The sequence below is a fragment of the Bubalus kerabau genome, chromosome 16 (genome assembly GCF_029407905.1).
Source record: "Bubalus kerabau isolate K-KA32 ecotype Philippines breed swamp buffalo chromosome 16, PCC_UOA_SB_1v2, whole genome shotgun sequence".
Taxonomy (NCBI): domain Eukaryota; kingdom Metazoa; phylum Chordata; class Mammalia; order Artiodactyla; family Bovidae; genus Bubalus; species Bubalus kerabau.
In genome coordinates, this window is record NC_073639.1 from 69,038,728 (window position 1) to 69,059,667 (window position 20,940).

Sequence of the window (20,940 nt, forward strand, 5' to 3'; positions counted from 1 at the left end):
TGAATATGTGTGCAGAGGTTGTGTGTGCATGCTTCCCCCAGTAGATACATCTAACTTACACAGTGCAACCTGCCGATTTTCTCAAGTAGCATAGAGGGAGTGAAGGAGACCATCACCACTGCCCTCATTCATTCATTTGACACCCACCATGGCCATACCTGGAAGTTTGCTCAGCAACCCCACTCCTTATATGGAGAAATTGGGGGACAGGTATGCATGTGTGCCAGTCTCAAGCGCTTGAGTGGAAGAGACAACATGTGAACCAGGCATGTGGTGTGGGTGGCATGGCTTGGACCCCCTGAACACCCATCACCCATCAATGGAACCATCAGTCACCAGCATCTGTGCTTGCACCCTCCTCAAGCGCCCAGGCCCCCAGCCCTGTCACCCCTAGAAGGTGGCCCCAGGGGTCCCATAAACCAAGAGAGCGGTCGGGCAGGGAGGGCCAGCTACCAGTGCCCAGAGAGGATTCCCAGAACATGCAGATCCTCACGATACTGATCCTCCCAAAGTAGGAGCCTGCAGACCTCCAGCCCACGGCCATCTGGGGCTGGGATTCAGTCTCCCGGGGTGATCACACCAGTTGGGTCGGGACAAGCTTTAGGCAAGAACGGAGAAGCCACACAGCACGATCAGTGCCTGCAGTGCCCTGGTTACCCCACGGCCAGCAGGTCCCTCCCCACAGCTGTCTCGAAGCCGTGGACCGCACATCTGCAGGTGGGGGTGGCCAGGTGGCATACGACCACGCAGTTCAGCAGCACGAGTCGACTCGGGTCACGGGCAGACCAGGGGAGAGGTTCTCCTAATAAGAAGAATCCGGGACCATAAGACACAGGGAGAACTCTTGGTTCCAGTCCCAGCGTACCAATGTTGCAATGCTGCCCGTGGGGCCTCCCCACCATTCCCTGTGGGTGCGTCCTCGATACAGAGACTTGGGCCCCGTGGTTAGCGTGAAGGGCATGCAGAGAGTCCACAGGCTCCTCGGCCAGCTCACAGATGCTAAGCACGGAAGGCAGAATCGAGGACGACTGGGTCGCCTTCTGCCACTTCTGGGTCACGACTCCTTAGGAGCCAGCCTCAGACAGGTGAAGCTGAGTGTTGGCTACATTATCACCGGGAGTCCTAGAAATTCTGAAATCCTTGAGCTACACACCCTGGGGATGGGGACAGGTTAAGAACTCAAAGTGCCTGGTGCCCACCCTCTTTACTACTCTCTTGCACTGCCCACATTGAAAAGCATTGGCCCTCACACACACCCCCCATCTCCCTCCCTCTGAAGTGGACTAGCCCACCCCCAGACTGCTACCCAGGTGAGGACAGCCACCTCTCCCAACAAGAACACATACATGAAAAAGAAAAAGAACACTGGAGGTAAAAATAGCACATGGCTATAGGGGGTTACTTTGAAACGGCAGTATTTCAGTGTTCTCACGTCTCCACAGCAGAGGATCGGCAAAGCACGGTAGAATGCACCGCCTATAGCTAGATCTCTTCCACCGAAAATCTTCTCAAGTGTGAGATCCCATTCCTCAGATGGCTGACACCAATGCAGTATCGTTGCCTCGTGGAGACTGAAATGGTCTTGGAAGAGGTCAGGAAGAAAATGGCAAGCAAAATGAGCTTCAGAATGGGCAGGAGGGGCAATGGGGACCGCGCCACTGAATCACAACCTGTAAGCCAGGACCACGCGTAGACTGATACATTCGCGTTGGTCAGTTTAGGTCACCATGAGCAACAAAACCAAACCAGGGACTCTGCTTTCTTGTTTCTTTCCCATTTGGGTCACCTTGAGAGACGAAGCCAAACCAAGGGCTCTGTTTCTTTTTCACGTTCTCTCCTTTGCCTTCCCCCTCCCCTCTGGTCCATGCCTGTTAACCAGCCACATCCACACACTGCCACCCCAGGGTCCATACATCAAGCAAAGCGCTCCCCAACACACACACACCAAGTCATTTCTGAGTGGCACCACCAATGTCCCCACAGGCATTGCGGGTTTTCCTAGGACCCCCACCCCGACCCCCTGCAGGACCTATTAGAGGATCTTCCCAGTGACAGAGCAGAGGAAGAAGCCCCATCCAGAGCCAAGGTAAGCTAGCCTTTCTTCGTCTGGGGTAGAAATGCTGCTTTCTTGGTTTCTTTCCTTTTCAATCAAATATGAAAGCTGGCCAGGGTGCATGAGAGGTGATAGGTACCATTTCCATGGTGGGAGAGGGGAGGGGACTATTGAGTAAGAGTCTTTGACTGACACCTGATCCCAAGAGAACATTTACAAATGACAGCATCAGTGGTAAATTTCGTGGTGGCGGAGTGGGGTTGGGGGGAATGCGGTCAGGGGAAGGCAGACCTTTTGTTTGGCAGCAATAGTTCCCTCTTGAATTTTTGTATAGCCGACCAAACTAAACGAGAGAGTCTCAACCTTCAGGAAAAGCTCATGTCTTTGCCACGGGTGTTCCCTACCCCCTGCTTTCGGGGCCTTTGACCTGACCACAGTCTTCCATCTGGTCTCCTAAAGTCACCAGGAGAACGGAAGACTGGTGCAGGCAAAACGCACTGGATCTGATCCTCAGATCAGTGTTTTTTCCCTGTACTGGCAGGTGGCGTCAGGGAACATGGGATGTAGTCTGAAGTCACTCACTCGCTGAGTGGAAAAAAAAAAAACAAAACATACTAGTTTTTGTGGGCAGAGCCCACCTGATCCAGGTTGCACTGGGACTGGCCAGGAGACGCGCCCACGGGGATGAGGGTCATGAGACAGTCAGTCAGGGCCGAAGACATGGAGGTCCCCAGGCCTCTCCCACCTGGGGGCCCAGGAGGGACAAGTTTCTGCTTCACTCCTGTTTCTGGAAGTTGCCTGACAACCAGTCCTTATCTACACACTGTTGGCCAAGGGTTGTCTGGCTCAGAAACACATTTAAACAGCAGCACTTTCACACTACATGGCCAGGGCAGCTGTGGACCATTCTCATTGCAGAGGAGGTAGGTAGGAGGGGCGTGGGCCCCAGGGCTGGCCAGGGGGAGGGGACGCAAGGAAAAGAAATGGGGGCTGACCCCAGGTGGAGGTGGTCCCTACTGCTCTCCTTTTATGGCCCCGTAGTCATCAGTTGGAGAGCTCCTCTGACAGGTCTTGCAAGTCTCAGGCCCAAACTCCATGTCCACCCGCTCGTGAGTACAGCAACCCTGAACGTGGCATAGGTGGGTCTCTGCAAGGGCACCGCCTGTGTGTGTCTCCCTCATCAATTTTCACCCAAGTGAGAATTGGACAGCTCAGCCCTTGGACAACCCATCTCAGGCCACCCCTCGTCAGTGTCTGAAGTGTACCCCCTGGGCTGGGATCTAGTTCATGGGTGGCAAGCTTCCGTCTGCTCAGCTTGTCCAGGCCTGCTGGGCCCACATCAAGCAAGGGGCCCGTCCACAGGCTCTAATCTCCATCAGGGGAGAGAAAGGCGGGCTCTTGAAGCATCACTCCCTACCCGCCCCTTCACCCACCACCTCTCCAGACTCTGCAGTTCGGATTACCGATTACAGATTACATCTAGCACCGGTGTGCCTGGCCTTGCCCTTCACCCTGCTGGGAACCTTCAAGGGCCCCTGGGTGTTGACCTTACTGTGTTCCCCAGGGCCTCACGTAGGGTCCTGGCACGTGTGCCTGAGCCCAGGAAGAATCTGCAAAGGCATGGTCACCATCAGGCCGTCTAACTCCTCCAAAGCAAGGAGCCGCTTCTGATCTCGTTGTAGTGCACTGCCCCCAGTGGCCCCAAGCCAGAGCTGCCTGCTCCCATGGAAACCAATGAAAGCAAATCAAAAGAAACACTCAAGTCCCCCGCCCCTGCCCCCCTCCCACCACCCATCGCCCGAGCCCTGTTTCAAGGGCCCCATCCACAGAGAACATTTTCATCCTCACAGAACATTCTCCCACGAAGCTGCCCTGTGCCTGCCAAGGGCTCTGCTCCCTTCAAGTCACCTAACCCACAAAGCCTGTGCACGCCTCACAGGTGGATTTGCGGGCTAATAAGGTGGGAGGCCAGAGCGGGAAGGATCCGATGGAAGGGGGACGTGAGAAGTTGAAGGGGGGGATCTTCTCTCTCAGTGAAGGTTTTGCAAGTGCCATCAACCTCTGGGTGAAGGGCTCTGGCTCCAGGGAGCCCCGGGGAAGGTCTGAGAACCCAGAGGAAGGAGCTCCGTGATGCTGAGTGGCAGCCAGCCCAGCCTCTGCGGCACAAGAATAAAAAATGGGCCACTCTCTCTATTAACTCTATTGCTCACGTTTGTGTCGCTAAGGACTGTTTCCTTCAGAGTGTTTGTAGCTCAGTGAGCGTGGAAGCTCTCCAGGTAAGGACTGGCGCTCAGGCAGGGTCCAATAGGTCAGGGTCCCCAGGAGCAATCAGGTTACCCATGCCTCTTTGGAGACTGATGAAGAGGGACATGAAATAAGAAAAGAAGGAAGTATGTGTGAGGGCTTGTGTTGCTCTTTTCTTATATTAATGACATAATAGTGGGGGACACTAAGCCTATGTATGGGCTTCAAGATTTAAGATTTATCTTTCCCATGACATAAAGAGCTCCCATGAGCTCTTTCCTGGCTTTGCCAAAGCGAAGCCTTTGCTTACGTTTGCTTGGCATCTCTTGGGAATAAAGCACAAGCATTACTGGTCGGGGTTTGGGGGTTGAGCTGGAATGAGGCCGTCTGGTGGGACGCGACTCCCTCACCAACACTGGAGCCTGGAGACACAGCCCCTCGTGTGCGCTCCGGGCGCTGGGGGAGAAGCAGATGCATTCTCCCTCTACACATGCAGGTCTCGGGGCAGCCCCTCCACTCGGGGGCTCGGGTCACCTGCCCTCAGGTTTCCTCCCGGTTTGAGGGCCCTGCTCCCAGGGGTGGGGAAGTTAGAGAGGACGTCCCCCCAGCTCCCTCCACAGGCTCCCAGGTCCTCCCACAGAGCTGAGGGGGAGCACACCCTGGAGCACCTTTCTCGCCTCCACTCCTCCCCAACATCCCGAATCCCGGGGCCAGCTGCCTCTCGAGCCCCTCCACAGCCAGCAGGAATTCTCCAGGATGCTGTGAACGACTGCGGGGCCGGCTGCACACCCCTGTCCTCACAGTCCTGCTGAGCCGGTCCCCTGGGAGTGACCTGCCCCAGGACAGCGCCTCTGGGCGGCGGGGCCGGGGGTCACGGCTCTTCTCAGAAGCCCCTGCTCCTGCCACATCAGTGCCTACTTCTGCCCCGCTGCACCCCAGCCCAGCCTGCCCTGCCACCTTCCCCCAGGCCAGCCCAGGTCCTCACCTCCCCGTCCCCAGTTCTTCCAAGGCTCCGGGACTAACCCTGGCCAGGACTGGGGATTTATGTGACCAACACCTGCTGAGGACGACCCCTGTTGCATCGCTTGCAGACCCAGAGAATTTGGACAAGTTACTTTACCTCTAAGCTTGTGTTCATCTTCAGAACGTATATACAGATTTGCTGTGAGTCTCAAATGTCTCCCAAGAACCTAAAGATGCCCCAGGATGGGACAGTCACTCGCTACATGGAGTTAGCTGTCAGTCTCTGCCACAGAGCCCAGCACAGCCAGGCAATCAACCGTGGTAGGGGTTCCCAGGGTAGGGATGCGGGGGTGGAACACCCGTGATTACGCCTCTTACCATGCTCCCATGTTAGAGAACACTGATGGATGGAGGTTGACAAGGAGACAGGAAACAGGCTTTTACGCAAGAGAGAAAAACAGAGAGGTTAAGTCATGAAGGGAGGGGGAGGAACAGAAGGCAGTGCATATGCAGTGACATGGGGACAGTAGTGACTGCCTTCTTGGAGGAGCAGGATGACGCAGGCATTCATTCTCAGCCACACACAGTTTGTGGGCTGGGAAACGACGCTGGAGATCGTAAGCCCACCCCGCTCATTGCAAAAGTGACAGGGTCCCGGCCCCAGGGGAGAAGGCATGGCAGGGGGCGGATGCAGAAAAGGCCCAAAGGTCAGGCTTCAGCCCTGCCGGGAGCAGCAGGAGCAGCAGGACCTCGCGTTCTCAGCCAGGCCCGGACCCTTCCGCCTTTTTCTTTTCCCAGGGCCTCTCCACCCCCGTTCTTGCAATTCTCCGTGTGGGGCATTACTTGGTGGATTTTGAAGCCTCTTAGAGAGCAACAATCTGCATGTGATTTATTCCTCTTTTTTAAATTCTCACTCTCTTATTCATAAGCTCCTCTTTCTCTCTCCTGTCCTCTCCTTCCCTCTTTTTCTGCTTCTCATTCAGAAAGACTTGGTTTCATCCAGGCACTTGAGGCCCTGGCACCGGCTATAAAATCTATACAATAATCTCCTTGCAGCCCTCCTCCCCCATTACCCTGGCTCCTGACACCTCCACCCTCAACCCCTGTCTAGAATCAGTGAATTCTATGGAAAGGGTAACCCCGAGTACCCCTCCAAGCCCACCCCGCCCCACTCCCATGCCCACCCTACCACCTCCCATCCCTACCCAACCCGTCCAACTTCCAGCCCCCGTGCTACACCCCTCAGCCCCAGGCCCAGGCAAGAGGAGGGGCTTGGGTGTCAGAAGGGCTGGCCCCACACGGCTGGAGGGACCCCCAGGACATCTGGCTCTGCCCTGGGCCTCCCCCACATCACTGCCGCTTCCGCAATCAATGGGTGTCCCGCCCTGGGCAGCTGTGGACACACACAGTTGTTCCTTGCCCTCCAGCTGTCAAATTCTCTAGTCCTGGACTCAAGAGAAAGGATGAAGTAAAAGGGGATGAGGAAGAACAAGAAGAGGAAATGCGAGCACGGAGCGGGCAGGAGGAAGAGCAGAAGGCAAATAAGTGCACGCACCTCCCCTGCCACCCTTGGCTTTTTTTTTTTTTTTCTTGGCGCTTCAGGAAAACCCAAAACCAGAGAAGAGCTTGGAGGTGGCCATCTCTATGTGTGAGCACAACAGCAGAGACAAGAGTATAGTGGTCATCCACACACGCAACTGGTGGATGACCTGAGCGCAACTCGTCAGGGAATGGTCCCCATTCCATAGAACCCGAGGATGCCAGGCTCCTACATTCAGGGCGGGGGCGGGGGGGCGGCCAGTGGGACAAGCCATGTACGTCATCCCTGGAGGTATTGTTCACATCGTGTTCTCGGTAAAGGGTGTCCCTGGCACGGTTCAGCATCAGCCAGCCAAGGTCAGCAGGCCACATCCCCAGTTGGTCACGTGATGTGGTGAGATAACAAGAATGGCCCGGGTACCCCCGAGTACAGGCTTCCTGGGAGAGGGTGAGAAGGACAGACACCCCGGGGCTCCTTATCGTGAGCAGACAGCTCCCTTGTGGGCATGCAGCCTCCCTGACATCAAGCAGGGGACCCTGCAGAATCCACACCTGGCTGGGATTTACCCAACTACCCGCCCCAGCCTCCGTGGAGCCCCATGGAACAGCCCGGGTCACCTCACGGCACCATTTCTCAACTTCAGGTTCTATTGATTTTTAATAGACGTGTGAAAATTGAATACAACACACACACACAAATGAAGGCCAATTCAAAGCAATGCTAATTCAGCGTGCAGTAAAGAGCCAGTCTTCCAAATTAATAATCTTAAAATTAAATATCGAGTGGATCTGGTTTCATGGCACTCTGAAAAGCGGTGTCTTCTGTAAACTTTTCATGTTGGGATGGGGTAAAGTGGTGAAACTTATGATCCTGTCACAGCAGAAGAAACACAGGCAAGTTTGGCTGGGATGTTAAAGAAAAAGGGTTCTTAGGGGAAAAGAGAACGTTGTGGTTCTCTGACCATTTCCACTGACTCAACGGACATGAGTTTGAGCAAGCTCCAGGAGTTGGTGATGGACAGGGAAGCCTGGCGTGCTGCAGTCCATGGGGTCGCAAAGAGTCGGACATGACTGAGCAACTGGACTGAACCGACCATTTCCACTGTGTGGGTCTCCCGATGAGTCGGCTGAGTAGGGCTGGAGGGACGGGGTTATTTACCACGTCCACCTGTGTCATCAGACCTCCCGCTCCTCAGAGCGCCCAGACAGAGGGACCCAGCCTTTCTTTTCATCCTGGAGCCCCAGGGCCTCCCCGTTCCTCTGCATCACTTACACTGTTTCATAGGACCAGTCACTTGAACACGGCCTGGCCAAACGCCCAGGTTAAATCACCCCTTCAGAACATCTCTCCACTACTAGACACCACGTTTAGTAAAGAGCAACAAACAGGGGTGCCCTGGGGATGTGACCCCTGGGGAAGCCAGGGCCCAGGTCTGACTAGCCCCCTGGGTCCCACACACTGACCAGAGAGCCCACCCACCTCTCCACTGAGTCCAGTACCTGCATGTGTGTGGCAGGTTCTGGTGCAACACCTGCGAAGGACCCGGAGGACTCATCCTGAGACTCAGAGGGGATGGAGCTTCCAGTGTCTGGAAGCTTAAATGAGACACGTGAGGTGAAGGAAGGAGGGCCACCTCCCTATGCCTCTTGAGTTAGCTGTTTAGTGCCCCTTTTCTTCCCTGATACGATCTGTATGGGTTCAGCATTAGTTTCCTATATATGTTTTATATTTAACCCTTTTAATATGAAGCAAAGTTGAGCTCCTGCTGGGTTTATTTTTTAAACATTTGTATGTAAAATAACACACAAGTATAGAAAAAGCACCCTCAACAAAGGGAGGGCTCAGTGGATTGCAATGGGTGCTCCACTTTGAGAAGTAGTCGTGTTTTCCTCTGTAAAAGCCCAGGTGCTTCTGAAAAGCTCCTCTTACAACTTCCTAACCCTGACCTCAGATGTCAACAGCACAAGTCCCAAAGGCATTGGATTCTCCCAGCTCTCCAGCTCCCTCCACTTCTTTCCAGGTGTGTTGCCACACTAATTTTGAGCTAACTGTGTGTAAATCATTGTGCTTGCAGTATGCACGGATAACTGATTTCATTCTTATAACCAGATAAGTTAGTGGCTCCTCTACTTCCCTTCTTCAGAGGGCTGCCAGCTTGCTGGGGATATCCTGTGTACTGAACTGGGTGTTGGACAGATGTACTTATATTTACAAGATCATAAAGCTCTATACTTAAGACCTGTGCCCTGTACCATGTACCAAATAAGCTTCTGTTGAAAGAAATGCAAAAAAGAAAAAAAAAATTCCACAAAACAGACTTCAGGCCCAGGTGGCTAGCTCTGATTTCTACCAAACATTTAAGGTAGAAGTTGATGCCCATCTCCTAACACACTCTTCCAGAGAACAGATATAGAGAAAATACACCTGACACTGCCTTTATCGGACCAGGAGAATACTGTCTCAACCTCAGCAGTAGACATCAGTAGACAAAGACAACAACATCAGACAAAGAAAATTACAGGCCAAATAATCCTGAATGTTGATGTCAAAATCCAAAGCCAAATATTAGACCTCTGAATCCAGAGGTCTTCGGAAAGGAAGGAAGCTGTGACTTCCTGGCAGGATTTCCATTGGTTGATGTGGACAGGACCGCTGGGTATGGGTGCTGCCTGGGGGAGTGAAGGGACAATGTCATCAGGTTAGAGGAATGAGCCTTCAGTGACAGAGGTGTGGAGGGCCTGATCTTTCAAGGAAATTCTTTCCAGAGTATTGGATGGTTTTGGGGTCAGGGATCAACTCAAAGGAGGCAGCTGGGTCAGGCATGTGCCCTCCTGTTGGCTAAGACACCTCTTGTCCTTGGAGCAACCGTGGGGCAGGAGGATTGAGGGGCCGAAGGGAGCAGAGTCCTGGGCTCTGGGGTCCAGGGCACCATCTAGAGGATTTAGGGTTTCAGAGATTTCTGTCCCCGGGAACCAACTACATTCGTGTCCCACATCCATCTGTCATCAGCTTTGAAACTCGGGGAAAGTCACTGAAAATCTAGACATTTTAGTGCCATGTATATATGGATCACAGCACCTGCCCTGAGAGTTTCCTCCCTGCCCCCACGGCTGATGTGGGGATCACAGGAGATAACAGATACTCTTCACAAGCTGCAAAGCATCGCACCCAGAACCTCCCCCCATCCTCTGCCCTGTGGCATCCAGGACGCAGCACTTCTACGTTTCTTGCTTATTCTTCCAGACATTTAATTTCTGAACACTTAGGTAGCACCTATGAAGGACCAGTCATTTTTCTTCAGGGTCTACCTGACTTTTTGTATTAAGCTTCATCATGTTATACTAATACGTGGGCCCATTAATATTTCCGTATCACAGAACAGGGAACTGAGGACAGAGAAGTTAAGTAAACTCCCCAGGTTCACGTGATGTCTGGTATGATTTGAACCCAGATCATCAGGCACCAGCCTCCACGCCCTCAGTCACTGTGCTGTGCGCCATTTCTATATTACCTCATCTGAATAAAGTCATGTTCCAGTGCAATCAGTGCTGAATATTTTGAATGTATTAACTGTACACAACATTGTAACATTCTTCTCCCCAGCTTTGATTCAGCTGACTCCCCTAGGCAGCTGTCGTGGGGGAACAGAAGTGGGGCCTGGGAATGAATTGATATTTCCCCATGGTCTTCTCCCAGGAATATGTCAATAGTTCTGCTTTGAACATATTTTCCAGGATTGTGGCCCGGTTAACCAAAAGAAAAGGATCACAAGGGATTCAGACACTGGACGCACAAGAATATCACGTGCAGTCAAGATGGTCTGCTCACCATTCCCAGTCGTGGTTCAGACACATCAGAATTCACTTCTGGCCAAACCACAGGTAGGGGCACACACGTGCCACCCCCACTAACCACTCCATTGAAGGTGCTGTGGAAATAACACCAGTGAGTAGATTCAAGAGTAAAGGCTGTGGTTTATACAGCAGAGCCTGGATCTGGGAGAGCGAGGACTGGGCAGAGATGGTGCCCACTCAGAACCAGTTCAGCCACTGCCTGCCCCCAACCAGGCCTTAGTCCAGGCTGCTCCAACCATTGGTCAGGTTTTAGTCAGTGAGGCACTGGGGCCCACAGACTTCATTCATTAAGCCCCCAAAACACCACCAGCCCAGGAGATCCCGTTCCCAGCTAGTGAGAAGCCACAGCTCCTCGTCCAGGTTTGGTCAGTTGAAGATGATGTGAATTCTCTGTGCAACTGTCATGTGGGCAGTTGGTTTAGAATGTCCTGGGTTCTGAGCCAGTTAGAGTCAAGCAGGCTACTGGTCATTCAGGGTGGTCACCTGACCACCAGGAAGTCTCACTGCAAAGCAGCAGTGAATAGAATCATGTGCTGAGGGGGAGGGGAGGGGGCAAGATGCATGTTCTCATCTCCCTGTCCATCAGGGGGTCTTCGGGGGAAAAGCAGTGTATTTGGGCTCAGGGATTGAGTCAGGAGTTGGGCTGAGATTTGAGCCATTCTCTTGGGCCAGGCACCTCCTCTGGGTACCAGCTGTCTCCCTGCAGCATCCTAGGCAGGAGGATGTGGGAAGGGAGTGAGGAGAGCTCTTGGTTTGTGTATCCAGGGCATGATCTCATGTCCAGGGATTCATGAATCTCCATCCCCAGGGAATCAACTCCCTGTCTTGCTTCAGACCCATCACTCATGAGTGTTGTGACTCTGGGCAAGTTACTCAGTCTCTCTAAATTTCAGTCTCCTGAACCGTAAAATATGGGTCACCCCCTACTCTGCCCACTCCACAGTGCACTCTGAGAAATAATATTCTTTTCACAAACTCTACAATCAATGTAAATAAGTACGTTCTGTCCTGTTTGTAGCCTCCTAGGTGCCCTTTCTGGAGACATTCTGCTTTTGCTTCCAGACACTTAATACTTGATCACTTATGTAGGTAGCATTTAGGAAGTATCTTATCATTTTTCTTCAGGCTCAGTATTTACTAATTTTAGAACATAATACAAATAAGCAGGTCCTGTTAATATTTCCACATTACAGACCAGGGAACTGAGAAACAGAAAGTCTAAGTAATCAACCTTCCTAGGTGCCTGGGACTTTCAAATGGGACATGACTTCAGGCCATCAGGCAGCAGCAGCTATACTCTCAGTATGTTGTGCTGACTTTGTATTGTCTCATCTAAAGTGATTGTTCCCATGCAATCAGCCTGTTGGGTATTTTAAGTGCACACTAAAATATAAGGTCCATCTTCGTAAGCCCTACTGTGATTCAGGGGGCTCCCTGGGACAGTTAATGATAAGATCTAAAGTGTGTCCTGGAAACACGTTAAAGGCTTTTGCCAGGAAGATGTCAACAAACTCTCACTATTGTGAATGAATTTCCCAGGACCATGTTTCAAGCAAATGAAGAAAAAAAGACAGTGGATTCAAAGCAAGGATACATACAGGGATTGAATAAATACCCTGGGTATGAAGAATATATACTGGCATTCAACAGCCCTAAATGAGCATTTAGTTCCAAAGGGTTGAGTCTCAAATATCAATCACCTCATACAGGCCACTCCATTGAAGTCACTGTGGGAATTTCATTGTGAAATTCATCATGAATAATGACTGTATCTTACTCATGTACCATGTTGAGAGGCAAACTATAAAAATGTTAAGTTGTAGTTTCTTTATTGAGATATAATTAACATCCCATAAATTCATACTTTTTAAAACTGTACTATTTGGTGGCTTTTTATCTTGAGGTTTTGTAACCAACACCCCTAATTCCAGTACATTTTTGTCATCCTCAAAAGAAACCCTGTAGTATCAGTCCTTCTTGCTGTCTCTACCCTTTTCACCTCGGCTCTGGTCCTGTCTCTATGGATCTTCCTACAGTGGATGTTTCATATATTATATGTGGCTGAATAATATTATATGGATATAACACATTTTGTTTTTCCATGTATCAGGTGATGGACAGTTGGATTGTTTCCACTTTTTGACTATTACAAATAGGGATACTATAACACTCATTTACAAGCTTTTGCATGAACATATGCTTTTATTTCTCCTGGACATATACTCAGGAGTGGAATTTCTGGGGCATTTGGTATCTCCGTGTTTAACTTTTTGAGGAACTGCCAAACTATTTTCTTTTTTATATTTGTACCAGCAATGTTTGAAGGTACCCATTTACCCATATTATTTCCAACACTTAAAAAAAAAGACTGTATCCATACTAATGGGTATGAAGTGGTGGTATCTCACTGTAGTTTCAGTTTGTATAATTTTGACTAATAACTTTGAACTATTTTCCTGTGATTATTGACAATCTGTCTCTTCTTTCGAGGAGTATCTATGCAAGGTCTTTCATTTTTCAGATTTGGTTGGAAGTTTTTGTTTTTGTTGCATGTGGGCTTTCACGAGTTGCAGAGCAAGCAGGGGCTACTTCCTAGTTGTGGTGGGTGGGCTTTTCATTGTGGTGGCTTCTCTTGTTGCCCGGCGCAGGGGGCTCAGGCTTCAGAGGTTGTGGCACGTGGGCTCAGTAGTTGTGGTTCCCTGGATCTAGAGCACAGGCTTCATAGTTGTGGTGCATGGGCTTAGTTGTCCCACAGCATGTGGGATCTTCCTGGATCAGGGATTGAACCCATGATCGATCATGGCAGGCGGATTCTTTACCATTGTGCTGCCAGGGAAGCTTGACATTTTATTGCTGAATAGCCAGTGTTCTTTACATATTATGAGTACTAGACTTTAACAGACTTGATTTGCAAATATTTTCTTTCATTCTGAAGGTTGTATTATATTTTCCTTGCTGGTGTTCTTTGAAACACAAAGGATTTCAGTTTTTATAAAGTCCTATTTATTTTTCCTTTTGTTGTTTGTGCTTTTGCTATCATATTTAAGAGTTCATAGCCAAATCCAAAAATGAAGACTTATCCCCCTTTTTCTTCAGAAATTGGTACAGTTTAGCCCTTACATTTAAGTCTTTGATCCATTTGTAATTCAAAGTCGATTCTATCTGATATTGGCATAGACGCTCTTGCTCTCTTTTGGTTACTATCTGGGTTTTCTCATTTTTTTTTTATTATTCCTTTTTCCATCCTTTAACTTTCAAAATGTCTGTGTCTTTGAATCTTAAGTGAGTCTCTTATAGACAGTATATAGTTGGATTATATGTTCTTCCCTATTCTGCCAATCTCTATATTTTGATTGGAGAGTTTAATCCATTTACATTTAAAATAATTACTAAGAAAAGGCTTAGTATTTCTGCTATTGTGCTATTTGCTTTCTATATGTCCAAAGCATTTTTACCTCTCATTTCCTGCATTCCTATCCTTTTTGTGTGTTTAGCTGATTCCTTACAGTTAAATATTTAAATTACTTTCTCACTTCCTTTTGTGTATATTTCACAGCTATTTTGTGTTTACCATGGGGATTACCTTTAACATCCTGAAATGAAAACACTAACTTGAATTTATTTTTTTTAATTATTATTTATTTTGCCCATTCTGGGACTTAGTTACAACATGCAGGATCTTTAGTTTCACCATTCAAACTCTCAGTTGCAGCATGTGGGATCCAGTTTCCCAACCAGGGATCAAACCCCCCTTGCATTGGGAGTGAGGGGTCTTAAGTCTTAACCACTAGACTAATAGGGAAGTTCCAAAGCACCTAAGTTGACTCTAGATCAGGTTAATCTCAATAACATCCAAGTTCATAAAGCTAAAAAATCATCCCACCATCTCAAAGCAAAAGAGACCGTCTCTAAGACACATTATAATGAAATCGTAGAAAATCAAAGGATAAAGAATTCTAAGGCAGGTGAGAAAAGATTTGAACCTACAAAGGAACCCTCAGTAGACTATCAGATTTCTCAGCAGAAACCCTATAGGCCAGGAGAGAGTTAAATGACATAGTCAACATGTTGAAAGAAAAAATATGCCAACCAAAAATACTCTATATCATCAAAGTAATCCTTCAGATATGAAGGAGAGATATTTTTCTATGCAGACAAAAGCTGAGGGAGTTCATCACCATTAGACCTGCCTTGAAAGAAATGTTGAGTTCTTCAAGCTGAAATGAAAAGACAATCAGCAATATGAAAACGTATGGAAGTATACAACATACTGGTAAAGGTAAATATACAATCAGACTTCGAAAACTCTAAATCTATATTGCTGCTGCTGCTGCTAAGTCGCTTCAGTCGTGTCCGACTCTGTGTGACCCCAGAGACGGCAGCCCACTAGGCTCCCCCGTCCCTGGGATTCACCAGGCAAGAACACTGGAGTGGATTGCCATTTCCTTCTCCAATGCATGAAAGTGAAAAGGGAAAGAGAAGTCGCTCAGTCGTGTCTGACTCTTAGCGACCCCGTGGACTGCAGCCCACCAGGCTCCTCCATCCATGGGATTCTCCAGGCAAGAACACAGGAGTGGGTTGCCATAGGAAGGTGCATTAATCAAATTATAAAGATCAAAGGAAAAGAGTATCTAAACTACAGTTACTGTGAAGCACCGCTATGAACAAAGGGAGTGGAGGTGATGGAGTACAAGTTGAGCTATTTCAAATCCTAAAAGATGATGCTGTGAAAGTGCTCCACTCAATATGTCAACAAATCTGGGAAACTCAGCAGTGGCCACAGGACTGGAAAAGGTCAGTTTTCATTCCAATCCCAAACAAAGCCAATGCCAAAGAATGTTTAAACTACCACACAACTGCACTCATCTCACACGTTAGCAAAGTGATGCTCAAAAGTCTCCAAGCTAAGCTTCAACAGTATGTGAATTGAGAACGTCCAGATGTTCAAGCTTGATTTAGAAAAGGCAGAGGAACCAGAGATCAAATTGCCAACATCTGTTGGATCATAGAAAAAGCAAGAGAATTCCAGAAAAACATCTACTTCTGCTTCACTGACTATGCTAAAGCCTTTCTGTGGATCACAACAAACTGGAAAATTCTGAAAGAGAGGGGAGTACCAGACCACCTGACCTGCCTCCTGAGAAATCTGTATGTAGGTCAGGAGGCAACAGTTAGAACTGGACATGGAACGACAGACTGGTTCTAAATTGGGAAAGGAGTACATCAAGGCTGTATATTGTCATCACTCTGTTTATTTAAATTACATGCAGAGTACATTATTCAAAATGCTGGGCTGGATGAAGCACAAGCTGGAATCAAAATTACTGGAACCTGAGAAATACCAATAACCTCAGATATGCAGATGAAGAGGAACTGAAGAGCCTCTTGATGAAAGTGAAAAAGCTGGCTTAAAACACAACATTCAAAAAAGGAAGATAATGGCAACCAGTCCCACCACTTTATGGAAAATAGATGAGGAAACAATGGAAACACTGACAGACTTTCTTTTCTTGGGCTCCAAAATCACTGCAGATGGTGACTGCAGCCATGAAATTAAAAGACGCTTACTCCTTGGAAGAAAAGCTATGACCAACTTAGACAGCATATTAAAAAGCAGAGACATTACTTTGCTGACAAAGGTCCATCTAGTCAAAGCTATGGTTTTTCCAGTAGTCATGTATGGATGTGAGAGTTGGACCATAAAGAAAGCTGAACACTGAAGAATTGATGCTTTTCAACTGCACTGTTGGAGAAGACTCTTGAGTCCCTTGGACTGCAAGGAGATCAAACCAGTCAATCCTAAAGGAAATCAGTCCTGAATATTCACTGGAAGGACTGATGCTGAAGCTGAAGCTCCAGTACTTTGACCACCTGATGCGAAGAACTGACTCATTGGAAAAGACCCTGATGCTGGGAAATATTGAAGGCAGGAGGAGAAGGGGATGGCAGAGGATGAGATGGTTGGGTGGCATCACTGACTTGATGGACATGAATTTGAGCAAGCTCTGGGAGTTGGTGATGGACGGGGAAGCCTGGTGTGCTGCAGTCCATGGGATCATAAAGAGTCAGACATGACTGAGCAACTGAACTGAACTGAAAAATACTGTCAAGTATAAATTTTACTAATACAGTGATTCCAAAGGGTAAAGGAGCAGGGCAGTGACTTTACCGAGGACCCACGATTGCCAAGTATTCACTGTGCCCAGTCACCCTTTAATTATCACCACATCCCTGTAACCCAGAGATGTAGGTGAGCTGATTTGCCCTGTGTCACATAGCTAGGTGAGAGTCTTCTGGGACCAACAGTAGCTTTTGCAAAGACACCTGCTCTACTTTAATCACTTCTACCCTCAGACACATTCCTTTTATATTATTCTGTTTCCTTGGGTCAAAGAATCCAACTCCTGAATTAAGGTTAATCCACTCCAATACTCTTGCCTGGAAAATCCCATGGACGGAGGAGCCTGGAAAGCTGCAGTCCATGGGGTCGCTGAGGGTCGGACACGACTGAGCGACTTCACTTTCACTTTTCACTTTCATGCATTGGAGAAGGAAATGGCAACCCACTCCAGTGTTCTTGCCTGGAGAATCCCAGGGACAGGGGAGCCTGGTGGGCTTCCATCTATGGGGTTGCACAGAGTCAGACATGATTGAAGCGACTTAGCAGCAACAGCAGCAGCAGGAATTAGTAGCGGATCAACAGCCAAAATCACTCCATCCTTTGAATTCCCCAAGTAATGCTTTTAGTCACAAAAGTATAGAATTTAATATAGAAAATTACAAATCAAGTGACCTTAGTGTTCACAGGTAAGCACTAATACATTTTAATGTACCATGATCATTTTCTTTCACATGCATTTATAAATGCATTTTTTTTTATCAGGGTGCACATGGAGTGAATACTTATTATTTTATTGTCAAAGAATCCTAATTTGTATTTCTTGGAAACCACCTCATTATCAAGTTGACTATTTAGCATAGTTCATTACATTCCTAAGCGTTGTGATTCCTAAGCATTCCAAGCATTATGTGATCGCTAGAAATTGCCTACATTTTTTATTGTGTTAAAAACACAACATGAGATCTCACCTCTTAAACTTTTAAATGCACCATACAGTATTGTTACACATTGTACAGCAGATCTCTAGAACTTATTCATTTGCCGAACTGGAAATTTATGCCTATTTAACAACTTTTCGTTTCCCCTACCCCTAGCTTCTGCCAATCATCATTCTACTCTCTGTATGTATAAATTTGACTTTTTTTCTGGGGTTTTTTTTGGGGGGGGGTGGTCCTTTTTCAGCTCTATTGGATATCACTGATCAACAAAATTGTGAGTTATTTACAATATGATTGAAAAAACACTGACCAACTTAAACTGGTTTTGCCTCTTTATATAGGTTGATTTGGGCTTCCCAGGTGACTCTAGTGGTAAAGAAGCTGCCTGCCAATGCAGGAAATTCAAGAGATGCAGGTTCAGTCTGTGTGTGGGTCAGGAAGATCCCCTGGAGGAGGGCACGGCAACCCATTTCCGTATTCTTGCCTGAAGAATCCCATGGACAGAGAAGCCTGGATGGCTACAGTCCATAGGGTTTCACAGAGTCAGCCATGACCGAAGTGACTTGGCACGGCATAGGTTGACTAATCAAACCTTGAGTCATTTTATAGAGACAGCACTGTGCGCACGCAAGACGGGAATCCATGTCTCCGGAACAAATCAGATCCTTAGGTTGACAGAACCTAAAGAAATCTTGTCACCGCAGTCCTTTACAGAGGAAGAAGTAGTACTTCAGGAAGGAAAAGCTGCCTTCCAGGTGCAGGAGTCGGTTATATGGAGTGATTCAAGACTAGCCAGTCAGCTTCCAAGTTTGAAACTCCCTTAAGTCCTTAAATTTTGCCCCAAACCCTGGATCAAGGAGACAGATTCCAGAGCCTTGCCTCCTGTCTCGCTCGGATCGACCTCACAATAGAGCTCTCTCTTTCCTCAAAACCCAGGGCTACAGTACCGGCTTGTTTGCGCATGGGGCAGCCAGCCCTTGTTCAACACCACGATTATTTGATGCACTGTGAAAGGACTTCCCCCATCAAGTTAACACACCTGGCACCGCACATATTTACCTTTTGGGTGGGGGAGGGGGTGTTCTTCTCACTCAGCAAATGCCAATGATCTGATTCAGTGTTATCAACTGGAGTTGAGTTTAACTATTTCAGATACTTCATGAAAGTGAAATCTTGCAACTTCTGGCCTTCTGTGATTGGCTTGTTTCACTTGGCACAATGGAGCCATCTCACTTCTGGGCCTGTATCCGAAAGAATCGAAACTGGGATCTCAAAGAGATAATCTGCATTCCCATTTTTATGGCAGCATTAGCCACAAGAGCCAAGGTGTGGAAATGACTTCATGTCGATTGACATATGAATGGATAAAGAAAATGTGGCATACATACAGAATGGAATTATTATTCAGCCCCAAAAGAAGAGGATACCTTGGCATACGCGACAACTTAAATACATTTATTTCTAAAGTAACAGCAGACTTCTGGTTGGGCCAAGACAGAGGAAGCCTCATACAACAACCTCTCTTATTGCAGATTACAAGTGAAATTCAAGACAAGAGGACAAAGAAACATGCGCTTGCAACTTTATGAAGTAAACACTAGCAAGCAGATGGGGCCTGGAAGTCCAAAGCTGAATACCAGCCTGTTAGGGGATGATGGTGTTTTTTTCTTGTCTCTTGTCTCCTAGCTTACCCAAAGCAGATGATGTCCAACAGCAGCTTGAAAGTTAAAACTCTGGGATCCACCCCTTCTTTTCAGCCAGAAGAGTGAAGTGTGAGACTTACATAACGAGGAGTGAGGGAGGCCATCCCCATTAGTTTCTTTTCCTCCCTGGTTATCCCATCTCCCCTGCAACCTCAGTGATGACACAGGCACCTAAACCCTGAGAGATGACCCGAATCTCTGGGCAAAGGAAAAGGTAAAGAGGCTCCTGTTTTCTGAAGAGTGGTGGGGTGGGGGTGGGAAATGCCTGTTATTGTCCTTTCTTTTCTCTTGCTATTTCACCTGAAAGGTCAACCTGGCCACAAGGAACTGCAAGACAGCCTGGAGGCTGAAACACTTTGAGGAACATGTGAGAGGAGCCCTTGAAGCCTGAGAATGTGGGTAGAATCCTGAAGAGGAGAGGGTTAGAGAAGGCCTGTGTATGAACCAGCATAGGTCCTAGGCCTCCCCGAGCCTTATGCACAGACAAAGCCTTATTCCTCACCTGACGAGGCAAAGCGGAGGCTTGGAGACGTGAACTACAGTATGAACTGCCACTCAGCTCCCAGGTCAACCCCTGATGGACATGTGCCGTGTGGACACAACGTCCTAGAAACGGCACCCAGGCTGGAACAATGCAGAGGACAAGGCACAGTATCTGCCAGAACACAGATTCACAGAGAAACAGCAGAGAGTAACGATCTACAGAGGATTTTAATAGGAACCAGAGTCTTATAATAAGCAAACTGTCCAGGGTACCAGCCAAAATCCCACAACAGAGCATACAAAGAACTAGGAAAATCTGACCAGTTCTCAAGGGGAAAAGGCAATCAACAGACTCAGCCCTGAGAAGGAATTAGCAGCCGAAGCATCTGCTTCGTGGTTATCACCACGCTCAGTGAGGTTAAATCCTCTTGAATGGAAAGAAACAAGTTCTTCACAGAGAAGTAAAAACTACAGGAAAAAAAAAAAAAAAGCAAATGGAAATTTTAGAACTTAACATGCAAAATCAAACATTCACTGGATGGACTGAATAACGGAACGGAGAAAACAGAGGAAAGATTCAGAAAACCTATGGATCAATGGAAATGGCACAATCTGAAAAACAAAGAGGAAAAATGACTGAATGAACATTGTCTCAGAGATGTGAGAAACAAGTTCGAATTTTGTGCCATTGGAGGGTCTAAAGGAAAGGTGCAGAATAAAATATATGAGGAAATGAATGGTTGAAAATGTCACTGATTTAGAGACACAGATCTAAGCTCAGAAAACCTCACTCTGACACAATCAACCTGATAAAAAAAAAAAGAAGCAAATGTGAAGAGTAATCTTGAACACAGTCAAGGAAAATGACCTGTTACACATCAGAGAATACCAACTTGAAGGACTGTGACTTTTCATCAGAAAACAGAGGGAATAACATCTTCTTTAAAGTGTTGAAAAGATCAATCAGGACATCATATCCTTAAAGCAAAGATATCCTTAAAGCTTGAAAGCCAAACAAAACTCAAAATGATGGCTGATGGA